Source organism: Dunckerocampus dactyliophorus, chromosome 7, assembly GCF_027744805.1.
Source record: "Dunckerocampus dactyliophorus isolate RoL2022-P2 chromosome 7, RoL_Ddac_1.1, whole genome shotgun sequence".
Classification (NCBI taxonomy): Eukaryota; Metazoa; Chordata; class Actinopteri; order Syngnathiformes; family Syngnathidae; genus Dunckerocampus; species Dunckerocampus dactyliophorus.
In genome coordinates this window covers 7655336-7681131 of record NC_072825.1, presented here as the reverse complement: position 1 = coordinate 7681131, position 25796 = coordinate 7655336, and the positions used below count along the sequence as shown (strand labels likewise).

The 25796-nt window shown below is 41.5% G+C and overlaps 1 protein-coding gene across 3 annotated transcripts in view; it reads left to right on the top strand.

The window, feature by feature from the left end:
- erfl1 (Ets2 repressor factor like 1) overlaps positions 1-25796 on the top strand; it is a 127672-nt gene that overhangs the window by 62711 nt on the left and 39165 nt on the right. For 2 of the 3 annotated variants that reach the window (XM_054783062.1, XM_054783063.1), the window contains one exon: positions 4334-4463. The gene's annotated coding sequence lies outside the window, so the exon portion shown is untranslated. Of the gene's footprint in view, positions 1-1952; positions 2058-4333; positions 4464-25796 lie in introns of those variants that run through there. The other variant, XM_054783061.1, reaches the window with a different exon arrangement.

The window sequence follows — 25796 nt, the reverse complement described above, 5'->3', positions numbered from 1 at the left end:
ATTATGATTTTATTCCCATCTTTTGACTTTATTCCCATAATACAACTTTTTCCCAACCAAATAAAAAAACCCAGCAAAAAACATTTTGTTTTGTTTGTTTCTTCTAATATTATGGCTTAAAAAATAGACGTTTTTCTTTAATGTTTCAGCTTTGTGCTACTAAAATGACGGAATTTTTCATCATAATATTACGAGTTTATTCTCATAAAATTGGGACTTATTTTCTTGCTAGAATATGACTTTTTCTCTTAATACTTTGACTTTATTCAAGTAAACTGACAGCTGTTTTTTCCATTTCTGCCGTTAATTTTTTTTCCAACTCTTTCAATGTTCCTCTTGTCAATTTTGTTCTCAGAATTATGACTTTATTCCCATAATATTTTGTCTTTATTCTCATAACATAACTTTTTTCACAACCTAATTTCCCAAAAATGTACAATTTCCTTTTGTTTTGTTTGTTTTTCATGAAATTACGACTTTTAAAATATTTCTATTTTCTTTAACATTTAAAGTTTATGCTAACAAAATGCTATTTTTCCCTCATAAAAGCATTAACCTATAAAACTTTTTCTTGGTAGATTACAATTTTTGTCTTCATATTTTGACTTTATCCTTTAAAATTACCCCTGATGTTCACATTTTTGCAGTTTTTTTGAAAAATGTTTTTGTTAAAGTTTTTTGCGGCAAACCAATAAACAGCCATTTGCCGCAAATGGCCCCCGGGCCGCAGTTTGGGCACCCCTGACTAAACCAAAGACCAAAGTCAGAGTTTTTGTTGTCCCCATCAACTGATTGACGGAAGTCAACTTTTGGCTTTGTAAAACATTTTGAGCATATTTATTATATCATATCATGAGCCACTGCTGTGCCATAAATCTTAAAAAAGTTTTTTAAAAATCGGTACCTTTTTTTTTTTTAGCTTATAGTAGGCCCTCTGAACTTCATTGTTTTCTACAACCTTTTGGTCCCTAAGCCCCCAAAAGGTCCAGTCCTAGCCCTCATTGACCGAACCCCCGTTGCCACATTTAATGGCTAAATTCTGTATCATAACACTTCATAATGTTACCAAACTACCTTTGAAAATATTACAAATGAATCTGTAGCAGGTCTAATCCTAAAACTGTGAGTCTATAGTCCTTATTGACTGAGCCACTGCTGACATTAAATGACTAAAATCTGTTTTATGTGGCTGTACAATAATTGGGAAATAAATTACCCTTGAAGAAATATATTGTCATGGAGTACTGCTTTTTAGAATGTCGTGGGTCCTCTGCTCTTTTTGGTTCGTATAGTGAGCCTTGAACCATTCTGGACGTAAATGAAACAAGTCCTGCTGACCCCAACGTTTGACTTATGTCGGTTTACCAAGGTATTTTAAAGTGTAAAACTAATTCAAAATTCAAAAAGAAATTGTACTTCCTTTATAAGGTTATTGTTGATGTGTGTGAGTGTATATGTACTGTATAGTTGTTTTGGTTGCTTTTCTTGTCACTTTTAGAACCAAGTCCTTACTGTCTGATTCACTGCAGAGACTTTTCGGGTCCCAGAAGTGTAGTCTGACTCTTTGGTGCTAGGTGGGAGGATTGGGGGGACTCTTGTGGTCCTAAGAGAACACAACAGCACCATCACACTGCTTTCTCCTTCTCCTACACACACGCACACACAGGCCTCATATATGAGACACAGGAGCGGAAACGGGTCGAATCCTACTTCAAATTCTCCTTCCTCTCGGCTTGTCGACCGGGGAAAACAAACCGACCCGAGGCACTGCGAATGGGGATTTATTAATTAACTACACGAACACATACACACACACACACACACACACACACACACACACGCACGCACACACTCCAGAGAAAGAGAGAGAGAAATGCTCTCCTTCCTTCCTCCTCCCTCCTTACCTCCCTCCCTCCCTTCCTACCTCCTCCGCCTGCCTCTGCTCTGTTCCCGGGGTTCAGGTTGGTAGTGTTATCTCTCTGCTCGCAGGCTCGGTGCGCGCGTTTGGATAGACTGACAGCTTTACGTGCGCTCCCTAAAAAACACCCCATCAGAAGGTATGTTTGCTGATCGTTCACATCCTCCTTTATTTATTCCTCCTTTTTGCTTCACTTCTGTATTTTGGTATGCAAGACAAAGTTGCGAGTTACTTAAAGTGTACCCTGGCACGTGTTTTGTATGTGTTGTATTATCGGCGTCTTTTGTTTTGTTTTTTTGGATACTTTTCTTAAGATGACAAAATGATGACAAAAGTTGAGCCATGCGTAATTTACGCACGATTGCTATAATTCGCATGTTTGCATGTTTAAAGTTTAGAATTCTGAAGTACATGTCTAGCACCAGCGTGCTGAATAGTACAATTTTGGAGATGTTCCCGGTTGAGAGGTAAAAGGGTGCGCTGGTTGAGCTGTCGGCGTTGGCCCGGATTAGCCTCTTTAAGTGTCTCTATTTGTTCAAGCACTCACCTCCATCAGTCAATTAAACACGCACTCTCGCTCTCACACTCACACACACACGCACACATACAGCGTTTAATATGTGTGTGTTTTACATTCGTGGCTGTCTGTAAAACCAACTAGAACATTTTAAGTCTTCATCGGCTGTATTGTCTCAAGTTGCAGTGCTTTTTTTTATTGGGATAACTTTGAATTCCTACTTACCTCCAACAAATCCAGGCTTTCATCAATTATTTGTGTTTTCCTCGCAGGGATATCAAATGGAAAAAAATCAAACATTTTGATATTTGTTTACGTTTGGATTCTTTTATCTTTTGATGCGCATCAACGTGCACCGTGCATGCATCCAATGTACACTCCCATCAATGATCTGTGGCGGTATATGTTGCAGATAAACAGTGTTTGTCAATCAATACATGCATGTAACTATTGCAGATTAAGAGGGCGATCAATGGGTACACACCCGTGTTGTTGTTGCTTTCCCCCCTCAGCATGCCGTCAATAGATGCAACTTTGCACAGCATCGCGCGCTTCACAGAAACTTTGAAAGTGTGTTTTTTGTAGACTCGCTACACTAAAAATGTACATTTTAAAGCGAGGGAGCTTAATATTTATGTCTTGCCATTAAATTGCAGTTAAATTACACCTGTCAACCAAAATATCACTTTATCACTATAAAACTATTATTCCATGTTATTATTATTATTATTAAATGTTTACATGCACATTTCGTTAGAGTATCATGTTGATTTAAAGCAGGCACCTCTTGGTTGAATTTCAAACGTTTTAATTTCAATAATAACCATTAGCAATTATGAATCATGAGTAATTATGAATACTATAAAATAAGCAGACATATATATTTACATACTGTATTATATAGCAGTTAAATTATGATTGCATCGAACATTTAGTCAGCAACATCGTTTATTTATGAAGGCTGTCGTCTCAAGGTCTGCCGTTTACATCCTCATGTTTTTTTTTATTGTAATTAAGTATTTTTTACATTATGCGTATGTATTTCATGTTGTGTGTATTTATTTTAACGAATATGTATCAGACCATCGCAGTGAGTCACAGGTATTATTTTCATTTTATTTTAATGAATTTACTGCAGAAATGTCAATATTACATGAATGGCATAATCATGCATAATTAAGAGAGATTAATTTAGTATATTACATAACAAAGTTACTTCTTGCTTTCCTTTTTATTTTACTTTTCCCTTCAAGGCCTCTGCATTGGGGCTCTTCTTGTAACAACTCGTTTGATTGTGGGGGGGGGGGGTTTCGTTTAAAAAAAAACGTCCCCTACCCTGAATGTGTTGTCATGTGGAAAGCAATGTCATGTGATCAAAGTGCGGCTAGTTAGTGTGGTCAATATTCTTGCCAGTGAGTCGATAACAAGTCAGCACAGCCTCGTCGGGGCCTCCCCGCAAAGGGCAACAACTTCATGCCTTGTACTCTATAAGTATAATTTTTTAGCATTCAAAAATAGCAAAATAATAGCATACACGTGCAAAAATTAATAGTTTTGCCATATTACCAGGTAAATCATTATAATGATTTAAAATGCTTCCTTAAGCCTCTTATTTATTTCATTTTAATTTTGTTTAATTATGAAATAAAATTATTTGAAAGGAATTTTGGACTAAGTTGTCGTTCATCAAAGGTGTTTTGCCTTTTTCTGGGCTGTCAAAAAGACAGTAAAGAGTAAATAAGGTGATTGATTTGCGGTCCAGTGGGGGAATGACGCCACACAAAGAGCTATTTATCGACTGATAATGCATTTATCTTCAGCACCGAAATCAAAATAAGTCTGTTTTTATTTTTTCTGCTATTACAATGTGTCAAATTCATTTCTGTGTTATTTTTTAGGGAAGAAGTTTTGCAACGCGAACCTTCCCCACAGCGCAACAGCGAGAAAATCTCTCTGCGCAGGCCGACAGACAGCGGTCCGGCGTCAGCCTCAGGTGCTTCTCTGAGGCGGGGCGACGCGGAGGTCCAGGTGGGTCAACTTTACTTTCATCGCTTCACTCCCTTTCAATTTAAATATATATATAATTCTCGTTTATTTATATTTCTCTTACAATTCATGAGAATAATAAGTCATGAGAAACTATTGACAGCATGGATGGGGAAATTGTCAAAGTGACAATTTGTTAAAACTGTAAAATATGCAACAATCTAGTCCTGTAAATAGCTAATCTATAGAGTACGTAGCTAATCTATAGAGACAAAACAACACAATTAAAATATTAGACATTTTTTGTAAATCTAAAATTGCATATCAATTCATATTGTAGCTTGTATTCTGTTTGAACAGGATTTTCCCAAGACCCAAATTACACCCTAACTTACTAAAATATATAATGTGCTGCCATAAAATCCACATATCCATAGATATGAATGATTTAAAAATATATATTCACACTAAATTCAATCAAAAAGCCCTCCCCCAGGACGAATGCCTGCCTACTTATAGAAGATAGAATTTGACTTTTTTCAGGCACCCAATAAAAGCTAACCCGAGTGGGGGAAAGGCTGACACATGAGGGTTTTACATACCACTTCCACTACATCCAGAAGTCGACAGAAGTGACTGTCCTGTCAGTGGCCATTCTAAAAATTCGAATCGGGGCATCTCCTGTGCTGCTGTACAACTGAAGGATGACGTAACTTGGTAGATTTGGCAATTTTTGGAGCTTATCTTGGACAAGCCTTAAAATTTGCTCTTGAAAGAAGTACATGCATGCTTGCGACTAATCAAATGCGTCCGTGAGCCATCGCCGTCGGCCATTACCGATCAACGCCGCAAAGGCTTCCTCCGCCCTCCCTCCTAAGTCTTCCTGTCTGATATTAGCCCCTCGGCTCGTCTTAAAATGTGCATCTCAGTATTCATTATTCATCGTTCATTACTTATTTGGCTGAGGGGGAGACTCTCTTACTACACTTCTCTACCTGTTACACTCCAGAGCCTGGAGGGCAAGTGAAGGACTCTCCTCCTCGTCTATCTTTTATCACTACTTGTTGTCTCCACAGCAGGCGACTACAAACTTGTACACAATGATAACAGTGGCACGTATCCATCTATCTCTGCTGTCGGAGGGAGCGCTTAGCAGGAGTGGCTCAGAGAGACTCGCAGGCGTGAAAGGTCACTTAATCAATGGAGCGCAATTTGACAAATCCTCCGCAACTCTTATCATCCTCGCGGGGCGTTTAAGGCCTGAGGACCAGCTGAAGATTAATCCTGAAGCTCGCCGCCGTAGCCACGGAGTGCACGGCGAGGAGCACGGCCGAGCAGATGGGCATGCAGGGATGGGAAGGGAGACGGGTAGATTTGGGAGAGACATGGACTCAAAATCCCCTTTGACACTGCCTTTTTTCACCATCTTTCCGCATGTCAGTGTTCACTCTTCTGTATAGAAACAGCTCCAACATGGAATGGGTATTGCCGGAATAGAGCTGGGGATGACGTCGTTTCACCTGTAATTGATTGCAGGTTCTGTGTGAAATGAACAATGGAAATTTACTACCACCGTTATTTGGATATGTGGAGGATTATTCACTGTATTTTTACTGAACAAACAAAGTTTGTGGAAGCTATCTCTCCTAGGCCTTGTCCACACGGGAACGCTCCTGGGTTCTTGTTTTTTTTTTGTTGCCAGGTTGAAAAAAATTTGTATCCACAGTGTCAGCTCAGTAGTCACATCCACACGGGAACGTACCACTGGGTGAAAACGATGTAATACGTAAGACAAAGACAAAGTCACCCGACACACCAAAACAATAGAAGAAGAAAGAATGCATGTGCACAACACCGTCGTCTTCCACTTCTCCGACTTGTTTAGACTTACGATGAAGTGAAATTATTTCTGCGAGTCACTTTGGAGTATAAGAAATATCAGGAGAATGTGGACTAGAAGTCAGGCCAGTTGAAATATTCAGATTTTATGTTGCCTTTTTGGTAGCAGTACACAACCTGCTCACTTCTGGTCATGTGACGGAAACGGGGTGGTGACGTCATTGTTTTCAGCAAGCAGCGGTTCTACTTCTCTTTACGGCCACGACAAGATGGCGTTATCAGATTTTCCCACCCTTGGAAGCCGTTTAAAAAAAAAAATTTAAATCCTTTACGTGCACCGAGAGCGCCGTTGCCGTGTGAATGAGGCGGAAGCGCTAAAACACTTTGCAGTATTGACCTGAACACGTTCTAGTGTTAATAGCTCCCGAGTCCTGAACTGCTGCACACAACACAGTGAAAATGTGTCAAAACATGCACCCCGACTGTGTTGCCTGTGCTATTACTCTTTTGCTAAATACACCATGGTGGCTTTGTTACTAAACCATACATGTGGGATTGGCTTGAAATTTCTCACACAGTTCAGTGCGCTTTACAGAAACACCTACTGTAACTTTAGGGTGTTTAGCCGAATCACTACAATAATTGGAACATGTGTGTAAAATGTCATCAAGATTGGTTGAAAAACATGGCCATCAAGCAAAATGTCTTAACAGAGGCACGGGGGGACCTAGCAACTAATTATCCATAAGTCTATTGACCATTTGTCTAATGATTACAAAACTTTGCATATATCAGTATCGCACACCCTACAGGCAGAACACGTGCTTTGCGTAGGACCTCACGATCCATGGGCAAATGCGCAAAAGCTGTGCATCGCTGCCGTTAGGCATAGAACACTCGGTCAGGCCAAGGCAGGAGAAATGAAAAAATGTAATCTGATACCATGCTTGTTGCCACAATGATTAACAGCAATTAACAAAATGAGAACTAAATGGCAGAATTCACCCACTGTTGGTGTAATAGTACAGCTGCTGCCTTTTAAGGCAGAGGGTGCAAGTTCTGTTGCAGCCCCGGAAATTCTGTGTTAAATGTATTTTGCACCAAAAAATATTGTTGTGTATCGTTTCCTCATGTATTCTAAACTAAATTCAGGTTCAAGTCAACTGAATCCTGTTAGGTCTCTGAGATGCCACTTTTGGGGAATGTTTGTGTGAAAGATGCTACTACATCTACTGAGAGGGCTGCCTTAAATATAAATATCCCTCGTCGTGATCTGTTTGCTGCATGTTGAGCATTACACGGATTAGCACCAAAATATCTTTCCTCTGCAAACTTTTGTGAAAAACGGCAAAGTAGTTTGTAGCGTAATCCTGCTAACAGCTCCTTGCTAGAAGAAAACAAAGGTGTATGAGTGCTGGCGGTCTCCTGTGGCATGTTTAGCCAGCCTGCAGCAGAGTGCAACCAAGAGGAAAATGAGCTTTTTTTTTGTCCACCGGGCTGGCCTTCCTCTTCTTCTACCTCAGCATGGTGAACTGCAGGAGGGATTTAGAGAGGGCCACAATCTCTTTGCACTTATGTGCTGCTAACCAGCATCACACACTGTGCTAGAACATTAGATGCTTTTGAGTGAACCCCCCAAACCCATTTTTGGACTCTTACTGCAGTCAAGTAAACTACATAGTAACTTTACTGTCATGTGTTAATTTTGACATGCCTGGAATGTGTTTTCCATATGACGCATGGGGGAACGGAAGTAAAAAAAAAACAAAAAAAAACCTTTCAATTTCTAAGCTTCTAACGCTCTGAAACCCTGCAAAATTGGCTCATCAGAGATGGAATGGTACTATAGATTTATTCGCTTGTACTTCTCACACAAAACCCAAGAAAGAGGGATGTGTGCGCATTCACACAGCAACACCGCATGCCATGTTCAGAGAATGTTTTGCATGATGATGTGGTGTGACATTTTAAATATTTGTATGACAGCAACAATTGCTTTCAACACCAGAGAAGTGAGTGTCAGGTGGTAAACGTAAACTGCGGTCCGGGGAGTTGTGGGCCGTCCAGCTTCTGTTACAGCTCTAAAGCCAAAAAATGTCCGGGTGGACTTAGAAGAGCGACATGTTTAAAAAAAATAATAATAAAAAAATATATTTTAATGCAGATATTATTTTAATAGGCGTTTTTGAAGGACTTACTGCATTTTATCCCAGTTTTTTTGGATGAAGACTTTTTTTCACCAAAGTTAAGTTTTTTAAACATCTTTAAGACTATTTTGTGAAGATAGGAACCCAAGATGCGAGTCAGTGGTGTGTGCACCAAAACCAAAAGTCTTTATTAAGTTCTCAGAGACAAAAAACAGAGTACACCGTAAAGCGTAGTACTGTGGCTAGGAAAAAGTCTCAAACACAAGGCATGGTAAAAAGGCATAGCAAAACTAAGGGTGAAGCAAAAAGGCTTGAGAGTCAAACATAGCAGGATGCTAGCACAAAAAAAAGCAGTAGTCCAAAGGAGACACGGAGGATGCCAGAGCGAAACAGAAACAATAATTACTTGCCATAGAAGGAACTGGAACACAATTAGGGAGTATGTGCGCAGGTAATCCAACAAGCTGTCAAGAGCCGTCGACACACTAGCATGTGCTGGCGGAAAAACAACTCTGCATCCTTCTGCTATAACAGCTAAGTACGCCTAATTGCCAATCTACCACAGGTGTGTCTCCTTGCCACTCCCCTACTCGGCACTCAGGTTGTCTAGGCAAACAGAAATATTCAAGATTCAAGAGTTTTATTGTCATATGCACAGTAAAACAGGTAGTTCTGCTATCCAATGAAATTCTTGTTCTGTTCAAACACACATTGAATGCACAGAAAACAGCAACAACACAAAGGGGTGTTCTGCGAGGCCTGTTTAGTGGGTTAGCGAGGTGTGTTGAGTGTAAAGCCAGGCTTGCCTGTTCAACGAAGGTAGCTCTCTTTTAAAGCAGCTACAGTATATCACCATGGTAACTTGGGCTGAACTCATAACCTGGTCTCAACCAGACTTTCAGCTTAAAATCGGCTGTGAAAGCGCCGCTGTTTCACTGTGTAACTCATTCTGAGATGGTGTCACCGTTTATTAAGAACCCGGTGGACGTGGGAGCAAGAACAATTCGGGCAGCACTACGACGGGAGTGGCTACTTTGAGATCACACAGATTCTCTAGCATTCTGATGAAATTCTCTATAAGAGATATAGATTTTCAGCCGAGAGAATACGCTACATTTGCTCACTTTTTGAGCCGTGCATCAGGAATAAAATGCAACATGAAATATTAACTTGGTCAATGTTGGCATACGTATGTGTCACAGTGGTCCTTGCATGAATACCCGTTCGTCTTCTTATATTACAATATTTGCTGGAGGAATAAGCACTCTGAGGCATCAATCAACTGCAAAAAAACACTTCTTTATTCTAACAAAAAGGAAAATAATGTCACAAAGGAAGAAGGTCGCAAGAAAACATGTCAACACTGCCACCTAGTGGTCACCTCGAGTTACACGGACGTAGACATTTTGAGTGAATGCGCACTGAGCACAAAAGCCGAGAACCGTACTTGACAAAGTACGTTGATGACCATTTAACTTTGTTTGGGGAACGTGGGTTTTGTTGAGCTGCACCTTGAGCACAAAGCCTGGTTTTGTTGAGCCACTTTCGCAGTACAGCCCCTAAATTTTATTTTCATTTTATTCAATTACAACCTTTTCATTGCTATCATTACCTTTCTTTGCTGATTGTCTTATATGGTGTTTGTGTGGTGCCTATTTTGAATTAAACCGAAGTTAGCATATGTGATCACTTCAGGTATAAGCATGTTTTTTTTTGTAATTTTATTTTATTTTTAGTAATATTGTGGTATAGTTTGCAGAGGTGTGAAATGGCGCCGCACTTTTATTGGATCTAATTAGCTTGTGCGGGTGAACCTAATTTCACTAACTTGGACAGAGTGGAGCGTAACAAACGAGTCAACGAGGTTGGATGATGAAGTTTGAAGAGGCTGAGGAAGAGGGACTGGAGACAAGAGAGGGACGACACATGAAGGACGCAAGGGAGGGAAGAGAGAAAATGTATGAGTGATGTATGAGAGGCGGAGGAGAGAGAGGGAGTGCTTTACCAGAAGAGAGATGAAGTCAACTTGTCCTCTGGTCAGTCATTAATCCGATTTAAGAGCAATTAAGGTGAGACTGATTCCTTCCTAGGGCGAAAGGAATGGATGACGAGGGTGAGGAGAGGCGGGAATTGAGGACAGAGAGGGAAGGGATGGTCTGCTTCCAGTCTAAAACAATGTACCATATCGTCATTTCTCTATAATTATAGCAGGGATGTTTCACCTAAACCACAAAGCAGGCGATGGCTGGAGAGGCTGATACATTATTTCCTAAAGTTGATTACGTAAAGACAACCAAAATATTAGCAAAAACTACATTTCATAGAGATGATTATAGTCTTGCATGCAGAAAACAATGCAAAAACATAAGTTCATTAGAAGTTTCTGTTGATGCCACCATCCGGTACATCCTGGCGAGATTGAATTCAAATTGCTGGCACTCGCAGCTTTCTTTGGCTTTATGGCTTTATGGCAGGTAATTTAGTAAGCTCACTCAATAAAAGAATGCATGGACGGTGAGTCGTGTAGTGTACTAGTCGATATTTTGGTGAAAATGTTTGACGGAAACTGAAACTTACAAAAAACGAGGTTTGACTGTATATTGCACAACAGAGGGGCAACAGAACCAATGTTGTAATAGTGGTAAGGAGCGAACTGTTCAGCCAACATTAATGCACAGCAGTACATGTATACGGTACAAGTATAAATCTAGAGTCCTACGGAGAACACACAACCTCATCAAGGACAGCACACATCCACAACACTCATTATTCACACTCCTACCGTCAGGCAGACGCTACAGGAGTTTGAAGTCCAGGACCACAAGACTGGCTAACAGCTTTTACCCACAGGCCATCAGGCTTCTCAACGAAGCACTCACACGCCGCACGCAACACACGCACACACTCATAACACTTTATTATTTATTTATTTATTGATTGATTTATTTATTTGTATTAATGTCTCTTCTGTTGTTGCTTAAGTTATTGGTATTTATGTTTCTGATGTTCTTATCCATTTTCTTGTGTTTTTCTTTCTTTTCTGGGAGAATGAACAGAACAAGAATTTCATTGCATAGCAGAACTACCTGTTTTACTGTGCATATGACAATAAAACTCTTGAATCTTGAATTTACAGCATGTGTAACACACATGGGTTCCACACTGGCAGCGCAACCAATATTTTAAAGCGCATGTAGAGCTAGCTAAAGCTGCTGGATGCTGCATGATATGTCATCTGCCATCTTATTGAGTTAATAAAATAAAGTACATCAGGAGGTTGCCTGACACCCTGGCAGCTAATTGCTTTCATAGACCACACACTCGAGACTCGGAGAGGTTATTTGAATCGAGGCGTGAATTGGAGCATTTACGCATGTAAACATGGTTCTACACAGTACTGTTACATCAAACTTTATTTTATTTGCGTATAATCATTTGTACACGTCAGAGTGTGTCAATGCACAAACTCAAAAATGGAGTGGAATGAAGTAGTAAAGGTGACATCAAAGTCAAAAGTGTGAAAAGGGGAAAAAGACAAAAGTGAAGGATAAAGTGAGCCTTTAACAATATGAAAACAACATGTGCTACCTTCTTAGTTCCACCTCCTCCAATCCCTTCTCGGTGTGTTCCTCCGCTGTTCCAGATGTGTATCGCATGTGTCTCGGGGGAGGGTCGACATGGGGGTCCCTCCGCCGCTGTAGCGTGGCTATGTCTATTGGGAGATGGTGCCTTGTGATAGCAGGGCTGTGTGACACGTACACAAAAGTACATAAATCAAACACACACTTGGGTGCGCTCCCACCATTTATCTCCCGCCCGAGCAGCGTCCGTGATAGCGGCAAACTCTGCATAGAGAGTCAAAGAGATCTAGTTTGTATGCCTTGTTAAATAATGGGTAGTTGTGCCTTCGGCATTGTTAAGGCCTGGCTATAGGGGCCCTTTTGTTGCTTTGCTTACACGCGCTCAATTGTTTTTCTACAGGACCCAGCTGAGTTTTTATTACGTCTATTTGTGTAATTAATGAAGCTAGATCAAGTATTCCTCTGCATCATTGTACCACCGGCTCTGATGAGAATTTTGTGGGGCAAAAAGTAGTTAGTGAAATCTTAACATTTTTGGTTAACTTAGAAAATACAGTAGATCCCTGCTGTTTGCAAAGGTTACCTTCCGAGACCAATTCTTAATTATTTGTAGCTGAGAAGGTACCCATAAAATTTTTGACACTCAAGGCACCACAGTGGCTCTCTCCTCCCTCTCCAAAGCCTCCTGCTAGCTTGAGGTTGACTTGTCGTTTGTTTTCGGATGGGCATTTGCAATAAAAGTGAACATTTTAACTATTAGATTAGATTCAGCTACGGTAACCACATCCCCCTCTCCTTTATTGCCATTGCTCACTCATGACGAAGGAAGCCAACGAGCTAAATGCATGAAAGCACAATCCAAGTTAAAGCCCAATAATATACATCACATACTTATTGAAGTATTTGAAGTACTTACCACTGATGAATGATAATGAACAATGATGATGATTAAATTGATGACATGTAAGGCACAACGCCAGCTGGTGCTTTAAAGATGCAAACGAGTAAATAGGAGCTGTGCATCTCGTGCTCCTTTTCTGAGAATGCGGCGCCACCATCAGGGAATATAAGTTGCAAACAAAGCGCTCAGCCATTAAGTATTGTATAATATGCTGAGATTTTATCCTTTATTATCACATATTTATAAATCATTACCAATGTAGTGTGAATGAGATGGGTTTTCTTTAAACGGCCTATTTTGTGGAGAAAAAAATCACAGGGTTTTCCTAGAAATAAAAAAGGAGTTATTTAATTTCAAAATCGTAATTTGCGGGTTAGCTAATGCTGAGTGGCAAATATGCAAAGATTTACTGTTGCTCATGTTTATATATGGTTTATATTGATTAAAAACATAGCATTTTCATGGAAAACTAGAAGAGCTCAGTGGTCCTGTTAACAAAATGTTGAAAGAATCAAAGTGCAAGTGTTTTTGCTTTTACGTACAGTATATCGGATGACTTTTTGGTTTGTGGAGGATCATGTAAAATGTTAACATTAGGCAGATGGGACTCAACCATCTAAATTAGAGGCAGGGGAAATGGTGGCGTCGTAATACAAATGTGGAGTTGTCATATTTGCCTAATGTTCGTACACGTTCTGAGTCACGGAGACCGACATGGAGCTAAATTTGGAATAAGCAAATGTGGCTATACCGTTTTCATTGTGAGGCAGGAGGAAATATTTGTATTGTTATTAAAACATTGGAGAAAAAAATGAAACAAAAAAGTGGAAGCATTTGTGAATCTCTGTTTGTCCATTAGGAGATTACTTTCTGGAGAATGGCGTTAAAAATGATTAGATTAGTCAGATTTGACCATTTTGGAGGGAAAAAAGAGGGGGAAAAAATAAATTCCTTCAACCAAAAAAACAAACAAAAAAAAAAACTTTAGCCCGCTGTACTTTTGTTTGTACATTTATGAGGACTAGCGTGAATCACACGAGCCTTTAGGATCAGTCGCTCTCTACTCGGGGTGCAACGAATTCACGGTTCGGTTTGGTTCGATACGTCTGTGTTTCAGTTCCATATTTTTTTTATGCAAAAATTAAATTACCTTGCCTTTTTTAATTTGAATTTTTTGAAATTACCAACATTTTTCAACATTTTCAGCATGGTATGAATGTGGGAGCGTGGAGCTCAGTGGCTCTGTGCTTGACAATGCAACCTAAGCCAAAGTAGTTGATCGCAGATACACTGAGCTTTCAGCACAGAGCGACGTCAGTAAGTGGATCAAATATTGTTCAATTCAGGTTCGGTACGCATGTGTATTGAACGGTTCGATACAGATACACGTATTGTTACACCACTAGTCTCTACCATTTTCTTTCATGGAGTGATATCACTAAAAGAGAAACGCAAAACTCAATTCCACGAATAGGGGGTTAAAAAATTATCATTGAGCCAATTTTTTGTTGGTTTGTCTGTCCGTACATTAGTTGGCCTTATAAAACACTCTGCGAAGACAGAAAATACATTTAGGTTCCGTTTTATATAGATTTCTGTGTGCGACGTCAGTCGTCGAGTTTTTGGTGTAATCCTGCTAACTCGCAATAAATAATAAGGAAACACGTTGTGTCTTACATGTAAACTTGACTGAAACTATAAGCACGTGGAAAAAGAGAGGAATGACAAGAAAAATAATGGCACATTTGCACCAAAAGTCCTTCAGTGTGTATTTTTGTGTAGCTTGCTTAATTAACCAAGTAACTGAACAATTACAATAAAAAAAGTAGTTCTCATCGGGGACATCATTAGTGAGTCTCGGAATCTTTCATTGCGCTAACAGACTTCATCTATGAATTCATTATTTGTAATAATAACTTGTACAGGTGGTCCTCAATTTACGGTGTTCAGAGCGTCACTGTTTCATGGTTACATACGTAACGTAAGCACTGCCATTAATTAGTAATATTGTACAAAAAGAATGTGAGAACTAGCGACGTCCGCGCGACAGAGTCATACATAAGCGGATGAATACATTAGCGGACACGGTCGCTACGCTGAGAGGAAGGGCAGTGTCACGTTTGTTCGTCTCAGTTCACTATTTCAGTTCAATCTCCCCCATGACTCCCAACACAGTGAGGCAGACTCGTCTTGTGGCAGCACTTAAAAGTGAAAGTGAAAGTCAAATTAGACATTGTAAGATGATCAGTGGAGAAATCAACAGTTGTTGCACGACCAGTCAAAGCTGCTGAAAGGCGGCGACCATCATGAAGGATAAAGATGGTGTTCTTACGGATGTGAAAGGATCTTCTTCTATGAAAAGGACAGTGACAACCGCATAAGCAGCGTAGTGGTGTCATTATTCAGACTTCCTCCTCCGAATAAGCCTGTCTCTCACCAAGACAAGTGCAAGACAACCACAGGGCGTATTTTATGTCTTTCATGTGTTCTGTGTACAATGTCAGTGACTTATAATAATATAATTCAGGCATAAGATCCGAGGAACTGAACTCGTAAGTAACCTGAGGACTACCAGTATTTGTTTATAGGCAGTCTCCTCACATTCTCACTAGTTTGTGTTAAGTGCATGCCTGAACTCATTTTTACATGAAAAAACTTGATCAGCTGTAATTAGGGGGGGGTCCTTATGAACTTTTTAAGGGGCCTAAAGTCCCGCTAAACCCGACCTAGTGATGTCCGTGTTTCTCACCTTCACACCCTTACAGTAGAAACGAGCCAAGCTTATTAAGTGGCGACTACATTTTCTGCAAAATTCAGTTGCACTTCGCCTTAAATGACGTTAATCGGCAAACTCATGTCCACGGATCCCCACGTATGTCATTTGATTGGACTGAAGACTCCCTTTATTTTTCCGTCTAGTTTGGTTGTCCCATCGCGCCTCCTAGATTGAGTGGCCATTTGGCTGCTGTTGACAGGAGGCAGCAGCTATTGACAGAGCCCTGCCGCGGAGGCGTGTCACGGGCCCCCACGTCCAAAGCGTTTGTGGCGTTTAATACACTGAAGCAGCCGTCCTCGCAGCCCTCACCCTGCATGCTACTGCCATCGGGATCAATATGCACTGGGTTAGTGAGAAATGGACCATCTGATGCACACTCAGAGAATAGGTGGGGGGGTGGTTGTGATGAGGGAGTGACAGAGACAGAAACAGCGGGAGGGGTTGAAGGGGGGGGGGAAAGGAGATGGCAAGATGACTGTGATTAGCTTTAAAAGACATGGAGGCAGAGCGCTAACCCAGCACGGGGATGGCTAGAGAGGCGAAGAAAGTGGTCAACACTTGAAAGAGACATTCAGCGGGGAGGGAAAAGAGATTGGCGCCGGCTGAAAAAGAGGAAGAGTCCGGACACAAGGAAGGATGCACGGGGAAGGAAGGTGGATAGTAGGGAAGGAGAGAAGCGGGGGTGTACACAGAAATGAGGAGGAACAGAGGGGAGGGAGGTAAAATTTCCATCAGGTTTTCAATTGGGGCGGATCAATAGTGTATTAGAGCTCACCTTGACCCCCCCACCCACCCCTCCACCCCATCTCCACTTCTCCCTGGCCAGGCTACTCTCCCTCACAGCGGGGGACGGCGAGGGGGAGAGAATGCATTATGGCCTCCCTTTCTGGGAGCAAAGTGGCAGAAAATGGCACAATAAAAGCAAGAGGTTACAGAAAGAAAGAGGGGAACTAACAGAAAGTGCGAGACGAGTTGTTTTTTTTTTTCCTAATAAACACGACACGATATTATGCTGACATTTTGATACCGATGATGTCATGGTGCAGCGATAGTGCTGCAATCGATAATTTGGATGAAAACCAAATACGATACATCACAAGATCTGTACAGAACCCTGGTGTTTTTCGGTTAATGTCGGAAATTTATGCCAACATTTGCATACTTTTTGCGGTTAATGCGCAATATGACGCGTCTTGTCGTGTTATGAATACACTGCGTGAGTCCGACTGTGTTGTTAATGTATTTTTTTAGTCACAAAACATCCTGTTAGCATTCTTAGCTTGCTAACAAAGTGGCACCCGGTCACTGATGTTGGTGGTTTATGACGTCATCAGCGGTTGGCTCTCAAAAACAAAACACGTTTTTATAGTTTTAGAATTAGAGTTTTACATTCACAAAAACAATTCTAAATGCCTACAAATGACGAAATGAAAAATAAATGAACATTTAAGGTTACATTTACCTTCATTGAAGACGCGGCTGTTCCCAAAGACACGATGTGGCAGCGGGATCAACACTTTCCTCTTCAACACCACCTTCCTGTTTTGAGTTATTTATTTTATTTAATTTGTGTTTCTCACCTTCTTTATCAAAATGCGGGCACTTGCAACTTTCTTTGGCTCCGTTTTGTGTTATTGTGGCGAGAAACCATGTTGATTTCAAGAAATAAATCATGGCAAAACAGGAAAGTGTTAAAGAGAAAGGTGTAGGTCCTGCTGCCACATTGTGTCTTTAGGAACAGTCATGTCAAGAAGCACGTCTTCTGTGAAGGTAAAAGTAACCTTAAATGTTACATTTTTAAATTTTCCCTTTCATTTCATCATCTGTATGTATTTATATGCATTTGGAATTGTTTTCTGCATGTAAAACCATAATAAAACTATAGAACATGTTTTGTGTTTTGGCTTTCTAGTATGGGTTCATTGGATTTACATGATTTCTTATGGGAAAAATGGATTCGGTTAGCATCCGTTTCAGTTACAGTCAGACCTTCGGGAACTAATTATTGACACTAACCAAGGTTCCACTGTACAGCTCTTTGTTCTTGAAAATAAAAATACATTTTAGTCCAATACAATACCTAATATTGTATTCATTTCTGGATTAAAAACACAACACAAACAACAATTACGTTTATTTTGAGGTAAAACGCAACTCTAAACGCTGACGTCACTTCTTGCCCACATGTCCGGAAGACTGAATACAAACGGAATACAAAGAATATTCCAAAATATGTTGGACACCACTTGAGTTCAATAGTGTTCTTCACCTTCCTTGGGGCCAACTTTGATAAACCCCATGCTGTGTTATTTTGCAGCCGTATTCAATAAAAAAGCAGAGACTTGTGGTGAAACTGTGTTAGTTAACAAAGAACTATAGAGTCAACTGGTGATGATGTCATAGAGCGGCGACAGAGCTAAGTGGGAATGACTCCAGGTGGGAGTGGAGAGCAGGCTAACAAAGACATGTTACTCCGTGTGTTAATAAGATGACAACACTGAGTCACCAACGTGTGGAATTTTTACTTTGGGCACTCGATTCCATGGAATGATATGCAGGCAAACGGACTAATTGGGGCAGCCCTCCCCTCACTGCAAACATATATAAATATAGAGTCCTATGAAGGACACACAACCTCATCAAGGACAGCACACATCCACAACACTCATTATTCACACTCCTACCGTCAGGCAGACGCTACAGGAGTTTGAAGTCCAGGACCACAAGGCTGGCAAACAGCTTTTACCCACAGGCCATCAGGCTTCTCAACGAAGCACTCACACACGCCACACGCAACACACGCACACACTCATAACACTGAACATATTATTGTTGCTTTTAATTTATTGGTATTAACGTCTCTCTCTGTTGTTGTTGCTTTTAATTGATTGGTATTGATGTCTCTTCTGTTTTTATTCATTTTCTTGTGTTTTCTTTCTTTTTTTTTCAGGAAAACGAACGAACAGAATAAGAATTTCATTGCGTACTATAACTACCTGTTTTACAATGCATATGACAATAAAACTCTTGAATCTTGAATCTAATTGTTGGGCACAACAACCGAGACAGTGTACGAAAACCAAGACATATTCTTGGCAATAAATTTAGTCGAAAACTGAACCCAAGAAAACCAACGTACTGCTGTATCCATTCTAGCACAGCTTACATTTTAACAACGCAGGCGGCATTTTACTTTAATGGAGTTTTTAGAGAATTCCACTCCTATAGAGCATATTGTACAAAAGCAAACACGTTCAAAGAAATCTGGACCAAAACCATTTTTTTTATTAAGCACTAGCTTGAATGTAGAAGATTGCTTGATGGCTTCTAACAAGGAACGACTAAGAAGAGCTTTTGTTAAAAAAGCTCAAAGCATCTTGAAAGTTTAGTCTTGTTAGCTGTATCACCTTAGTGAGGTGAATTTTCTCAATAAAGTACAAGAGTCGTCATTTTCAAGAAGAAAAGCTGCATCGTAACAGGCTGACACTTTTTTCTTTTATTGATTCTTCTACCGAATGTTCTGCTGCTTCTTTTTGTAGGACTTCATTTGAAGTGCTTTGCCACACACACACACACACGCACACACACACACACACACACACAGGGCCGGTAGGACACCCTTCATCATGGGAGGACAGCATGACTTGAAGGCTGGAGGGGACAGGGACAGGGGGCGCTGAAAAGGGGAAGGGTATGGGAGGTTGAATAAAAAATTGATCCGTGAATTTAGCATTTAGACACAGTTTACAAAGCCATATAGCGGGTAGCAGAGGGGCCACAACAGGGAAAGGACACTTAACTTTACAATAGGTCAACCCTGCCTCACATGCATGCGCCCAATCCTGGAAATTCCGCAATTCTCCATTCGTCTTTTTAGGGCCGCCGCCGTGTGTGATTTAGCTGTTTAGACAGGAGCTTGTTTGTAAAAGCGCAAGCACCATCCTCATCCCTTCCTCACATTTCCTAATGCTGTTCCTATTGTCACCCATCCACACTCCAGTGCACAAATGCATGCGCGCCCTATTCCACACACACACACAAAGTAACACACAAGTAACTCTGTCCCAGTCTCGCTGAGGGGGAGAAAAGGCAAGAAAAAAAAGGAGAGAAAAAAAGAAATCGATCGCCGGGGATAGCGGTGCGCGTCGGAGGATCGTATCTTGTCAAAATAATATATTACCCTCATCCCCGCCTGATCGATGCGGTGGATTAGGGACGGAGGGCTCCCTCTCTCTCGCACTCCCCCTCCCCTCCTCTCCCCCCATCCCTCCCTCTTTTCCTCCTTGGTGCTTGGCGCAGTTTAATATTTACCTCCGTGAAAGAGCGGCGGCGACGGCCCTCAGCCCTAATTGATTCCGACACATGGGGCTCTGTGCTCAGGCTGCGGATAAGAGAGGGGAAGGCCCGGCTGGAATGCAAGAGGGTGCACGGCGGTAAAGAGGAGGAAGATAGATAAGGAGCGAATGGAAGGAATCAAGGTAGTTTTGGGGGAAAAGTGGAGACCTGTAGCAGATGAAGAGGCAATTTATGCAGGTGTTGATTTAGACGGCAAAAAGCAGGGGTCAGAAGGTCAGTTGAAGGTAGCAGGTAATGATACATCTTAAAAGAAAGCTTAGAAGTTCATGCAAAACGTAAAAGCAGCGGTAGTAATCCTCAGTATGTTTGAACACTCAAGTTCGCCATACAGCACATTGAAAATCACAATGATACAAGGATCAACAGAGTTAATACAGTTAAAAGCAGTCACATTAACATGAAAAACATTTCACTCTTTTGCCAAGACTTTTTTCAACCTGTTGTGCTCCCTATGCATTTTCGCATAATCATTACCCACTTTAATAGAAGATAAAAATATTTAATTTTGTCCTCTGTTTAAAAAGAAATACATTCACAACAAAAAAAATGTGAATGTAAATCATCTACATGCCTGCACAACACAAAACTTTCAGCATATCGACAGTAAAACTATGGAACGCGTTGAGTAAAGAACATGAGCAATGTCTTATATGAGCCGAATAGATCATCCAAAAAATACAATTCAATTGAACATCTCTATGCATGCGAAACGCCAAAAACCTTTAGCATATGTGGAGTAAAAGTATGGGACAGACTCAGTAAAGAACTCGGTCTCTTTAATTTGAGGCAAAAAGAAGTTTAAAAAAAAATCAAATACGTCCTTTCAACATAATACATTTACAATACAAAAAAAAACAATTTTCAACATCCATATGCACACACAACTCTGAAATGTGTAGCATATCAATATGTGGAGTAAAACTGTGAAATGGTTTGAGGAAAGAACTGATATGAGCCTGTTTTCATGGTTACCATTGCCATGCATATGACTACATGTGCAAAGTGCATTTTAGAGTACATAATTATAAGAAACTGAGCAAAACTGAGGTATTTAAAAAAAACAAAAACAAAGCAAGTGCACAGAAATATACAAAAAGGACACAAAATGTGATATATCATAAGGGAGCAACATGAAATGTTAAGGTCAGTACAATAAATGCACTGAAAAGTGAAAGAAATGAAAGCCATCTGATGTGCATTGAATGTTATGTTTGGTTAATATATCTTAGTGGCCTGCGACCCACGTGAAAAAGGGTCTCCGATCCACTTTTGGGTTGAAAATCCCTGCCCGAAGTTGTTAAGGTGGAGTTTACCAAAGCATACAGTAATCTGTTGTAGGATGTTTTTATTATGTAATGTTATGGAAGTGATTTACCCAAATGGTGTACAAAAAAACACCTGCATTTTGTGGCAAATGTTTGTTTTTCGCATATCTGCCATGTTTTGGATGGTCACAACGAAGAAAATAGTCAGCCCATAACATGACATCGTGCTTAATTTTTCGTATAGTTTACCACTAAATTCTTATGAAAAGTGGAGACGACACACGAAAATGTGAGGGGAGGGATAAGTGGGCCGGAACGAGTCGGGATGAATGAAGGAAGCGGAAATGGGGCAGCACTCGGAAGCAGGAAGAGAAACATGGTAGTGGGGGTGATGGCTCAGTGTGGGTTGGGGTAGCAAATGAGAGGGGATTAAGAGAGCGACAAGAAGATGGATAGAAAGGAGGGAGGGGAACATGACAGGTGCGATGTAGGGCGCCAATAAAAGGCGGGAGACGGGGGAGGAAAGAAATGGGGGGATGATGGAAAAAAGAGCCTGGCGTGTATAGTGACAGAATGATATCGGGCGCCGTGGACAGAAAACACGAGTGATAGCACGGTGCGAGGCGGGAGCGGGGGCCATATTTTCCCTTGAAGGAACTGGCCTGTCATGCTGTTCCGCCGGCGCAGAGCGGCTCTATAAAATACCCACAGCAGGCAGGTTGCAGGTGGGTGACTTATGTGTGTATCTTCCCTTTGTCAATATTTCTTTCTGTCTTCCTTCCCCTTGTGCTGCCTCTTCCCTAACTATCCCAACATTTGCCCCAGTCCCTGTGCAAGCGAGGCCCCGCTGTTCCTTGGCAGCCTCGTATCCCCCCCGTGATTGTCCATTAGGAGACAAACACAAGCACCCGTTGACAGCCCTGACAAAGCGCCAACAGGAATATTCTCACTGATGTACGCTGCATTAAATCAGCCCCAAGAACAAGCCCGACAGCCACCGTCGGCGTTTGAAATCAGCCCCGAGTACAAGCCCGACAGCCACCGTCGGTGTTTGAATCCCTGCCGCATGTGTGTAGTCGTTCTTTGCCCCACTACAAATGCACCAACCGGGTGGTGTGCTGATTTATTCATGCCATCCCGGCGAGGATTGCGCCTCCTCTTCCTCATTTGGCATGGTTTACTATACTCAACGCAGGCCTGTGGAGACCCGGCCCCATCAAGGTGAAAAAGGGGTGGGTGGTGGTGGGTCGGCAGGGGGGCACATCCTGCAGATACACCGCCCCAGTCGACAACGCTTACAAATGACCCTGCTCTACTTTTCATGTAAATTCATAAAGTGTGAACACAGCACGTTAGATTCTGGCTAAAGGGGTTACCTTTATGTGGCGTGATCCAACAGAGTGCTGCTAGAACCTCATCAATCAGTACCTTTACAGTCGATGGCATTAGAGATAATAGTTTTTGTACAGCCTATAAAAGCCATCTTTTTACGCGTCACCATTTTATATAAACAGCACCAACACAAAATGAGGGAACATGTCGACTTTCAGAGGTAGTATCAGAGCCTGAATACCCACCTGTGTGTAAGGATATCCCAATACTCACTTATCCTGCCCGTTTTGGTGAAAGCAATTGTTGCTACTTGACAACACATCAGAGCATCATCTAATTATCTGGTGGCGGGATGCCTCTGTGGCAGGATGTTGTTGTGTGAAAGTGCATATTGTTTATAAACGGAAGAAAGCCAATACGATTTTTCTGTGTGAATGTCCTGTAAAAATGACAGACACAGAATGGGGGAATGAAATCGAACCGGCAATTTTCCACCTTAGAGGTGGTATTAGAACCGTAGCAGGCAGGAAGGCCGTCTGTTAGGATATTCTGCAATGCCGGGACTGGGACGTGGGTTGATTACCGGACACTCACTTCTCTCGTGCTGTAGTGTTGAAAACGTTGCCGTGCCGCTGTGTGAAAGCACACACAGTTGCTGTAATATCCCACTTCAATGGGTTATATATCAAATGCCGAAGCTGTCTTTTTTCTGTGTAAACGCCACTGTCACCAAATGGGGTATGTGTGTAATGCCGGGACAGGGTTGTGATGTTTAACACCTGCGACTCGCTTCTCAAAGCTTCTGATCGTGGGATGTCACGTCACTGTGTGAAAGTGCACACATTTGCTGGGTTCTGTGTACAAGGCACAAGCATGCTGCATCCACTTTCACGGCTCTGATGTTGACCTCTGTGTGAGTCGACTGATACAAGACACTTTTCAACGCCGTATTTGACAGACATTGTCTCGGGAAGGTCGATGTCATCATAACCCTGCTCGAAGGCTCCTGAGACTTGCGAGTGAGTCAGAAAAAAGGCGTGGATAAGCCACACATGTAATCTACGGCTCTATTGTGGATTTCCAACATCATCAGTCACCCTGGAAACAAGGGTGTGGACGTGTGAAGTTTCACTCGCGTGAAGCTTATTTACTTCAGTGAGAATAAGCTGGAAAAATTCCCAAATCCATCTCCATGACTTCCGTCGTCTCCTGTCTCATTGTTCCACTCCCACTCATGTCCCCCGCCTCCTCTTCCTCCCCCTCATGGGTCTGTTCTTTATTTACACCCCCGGCGCTCTCTGCAGTGGCTCAGGGAGCGGTAACACAAGTGTCACTTGTCATTATTGCTCTAATTCAGTAATCCGTCATCGCACATTCGCACTGTATGCGCCGCATTATGCGCCGCCGCAGCAGGTGTACCACGCACTGAGGGGGAGATTCGATTTGACACAACGTGTGTGCATTTGATTCTGTGTCTGTGTATGAGGCGTCGCGAGGGGAAGAGATTGAATTTTCTGTGTTTTGTGTGTGTAAGCATGTGGATGTACAATATGAGGTACTGGTTGTTTGGATAGGAAAAAATCCATGACGTCTGGATGCAATGAGGAGATATTAGCGACTTGATGCAATAGACATTGATAACAAATAGAGGATATCACGATGGAGGTTGCAGCTCCATTACAATCTGATCGAAATTCATTTGATGTTTTTTTTTTTGCAAAAGTATTGGCACTATGCGTGTCTGTGGGGCTTTGTGAGGTCAGAGGTCACTGATATTGGGCCTGGCTATGACACAATCTCCAGTCGAGGTGTTTGCTGGACTTCTGCCACACCAAACTCATCCTAACACGCCTTTATGGACCTCACTGTGCTAATGCTGCAAAAGAAAAGGGTAAACCCCAAACTGTTCCCCCAAAGTACAGGAATACCTCATTTATCGCAGATAATTGGTTCCAGACCGATAAGTAAATTTCCGAGAAGTCGGATTCCTTCATTATAAATGGAATATTTTCATAGTTAGAACACAGATTCTTGTTCACGACCTTCTAAATACGATTTCTAATATTATTAGAGCCCTCTAGACCTGGGATAACACCCATTTAGTCACCTTTACACTCATATTACCCAATGTAGTAGATATAATCACAGAAAATAACAGAGACATAAGACTTAAGACTTGCTCGTGTGTGCGGCTGTAAATGTGTTCTGGATGTGTGGAGGACCAAAAGGGACTTCAGGGGTTCAGAATTAAGTTTTAGCTTGCATGGGATACAGCCGTGCACGGTAGCCTAATGGTTAGCATGTTGGCCACACAGTCAGGAGATCTGGAAGATCTGGGTTCAAATCTCCATTGGGCATCTCTGTGTGGCGTTTGCATGTTCTCCCCGTGCGTGCGTGCATTTTGTCCGGTACTCCCACGTTACACAAACATGCATGTTAGGTAAACTGGCGACTTTAAATTGTCCATGTGTGAATGGTTGTTTGTATGTACAGTATGTGCCCTGCGATTGGCTGGCAACCACTACCCCGCCTCTCGCCCAAAGTCAGCTGGGATAGGCCCTTGCCTCCCGAGTGAGGATAAGCGGTATAGATGATTGTAATATTATTATATTATGGTTGTTATTATCACCATTATTATGTTATTGTTATGCTGTGAGATAATCCAAACATGCAATAAAAGCCAAGTGCTTGTCTCGTCGAACATGAAAATAACAATAACAGTGACACCTAGTGACCAGTGTACAATAAAACATTCACAATTTGAACGCATCGTTTAATGCCTTGTACACTAGGTCCCCAACTTACGAACATCCGACATACGAACTTTCGGAGATACAAACACAATCCGACTGGTCTATTTTTTCATGTATTTTGCCTTTTAGTACAGTAACTCCATTATTTATACTACTACATGCTAGACCAGTAGAATGCACTGTGACACTGCTAATGGGACCAACAGGTACAGGAAGCCGCTGGGGAGAGAAAGCTAAATTGTAGCTGTATGATACAACCCGGACAGAGCGTGTGATTAAAGTTTATGAAGAGTTAATAGGCCTGCTTAATTCTACACCACCCACAGAACACTACCTCTTTTAGAAGAGTCCTTTTTTTCAATATCTCCTCCTCCAACTCCACCACAACGACGTATGCTCGACCACTCCTCTTCAAAGGTAAATAA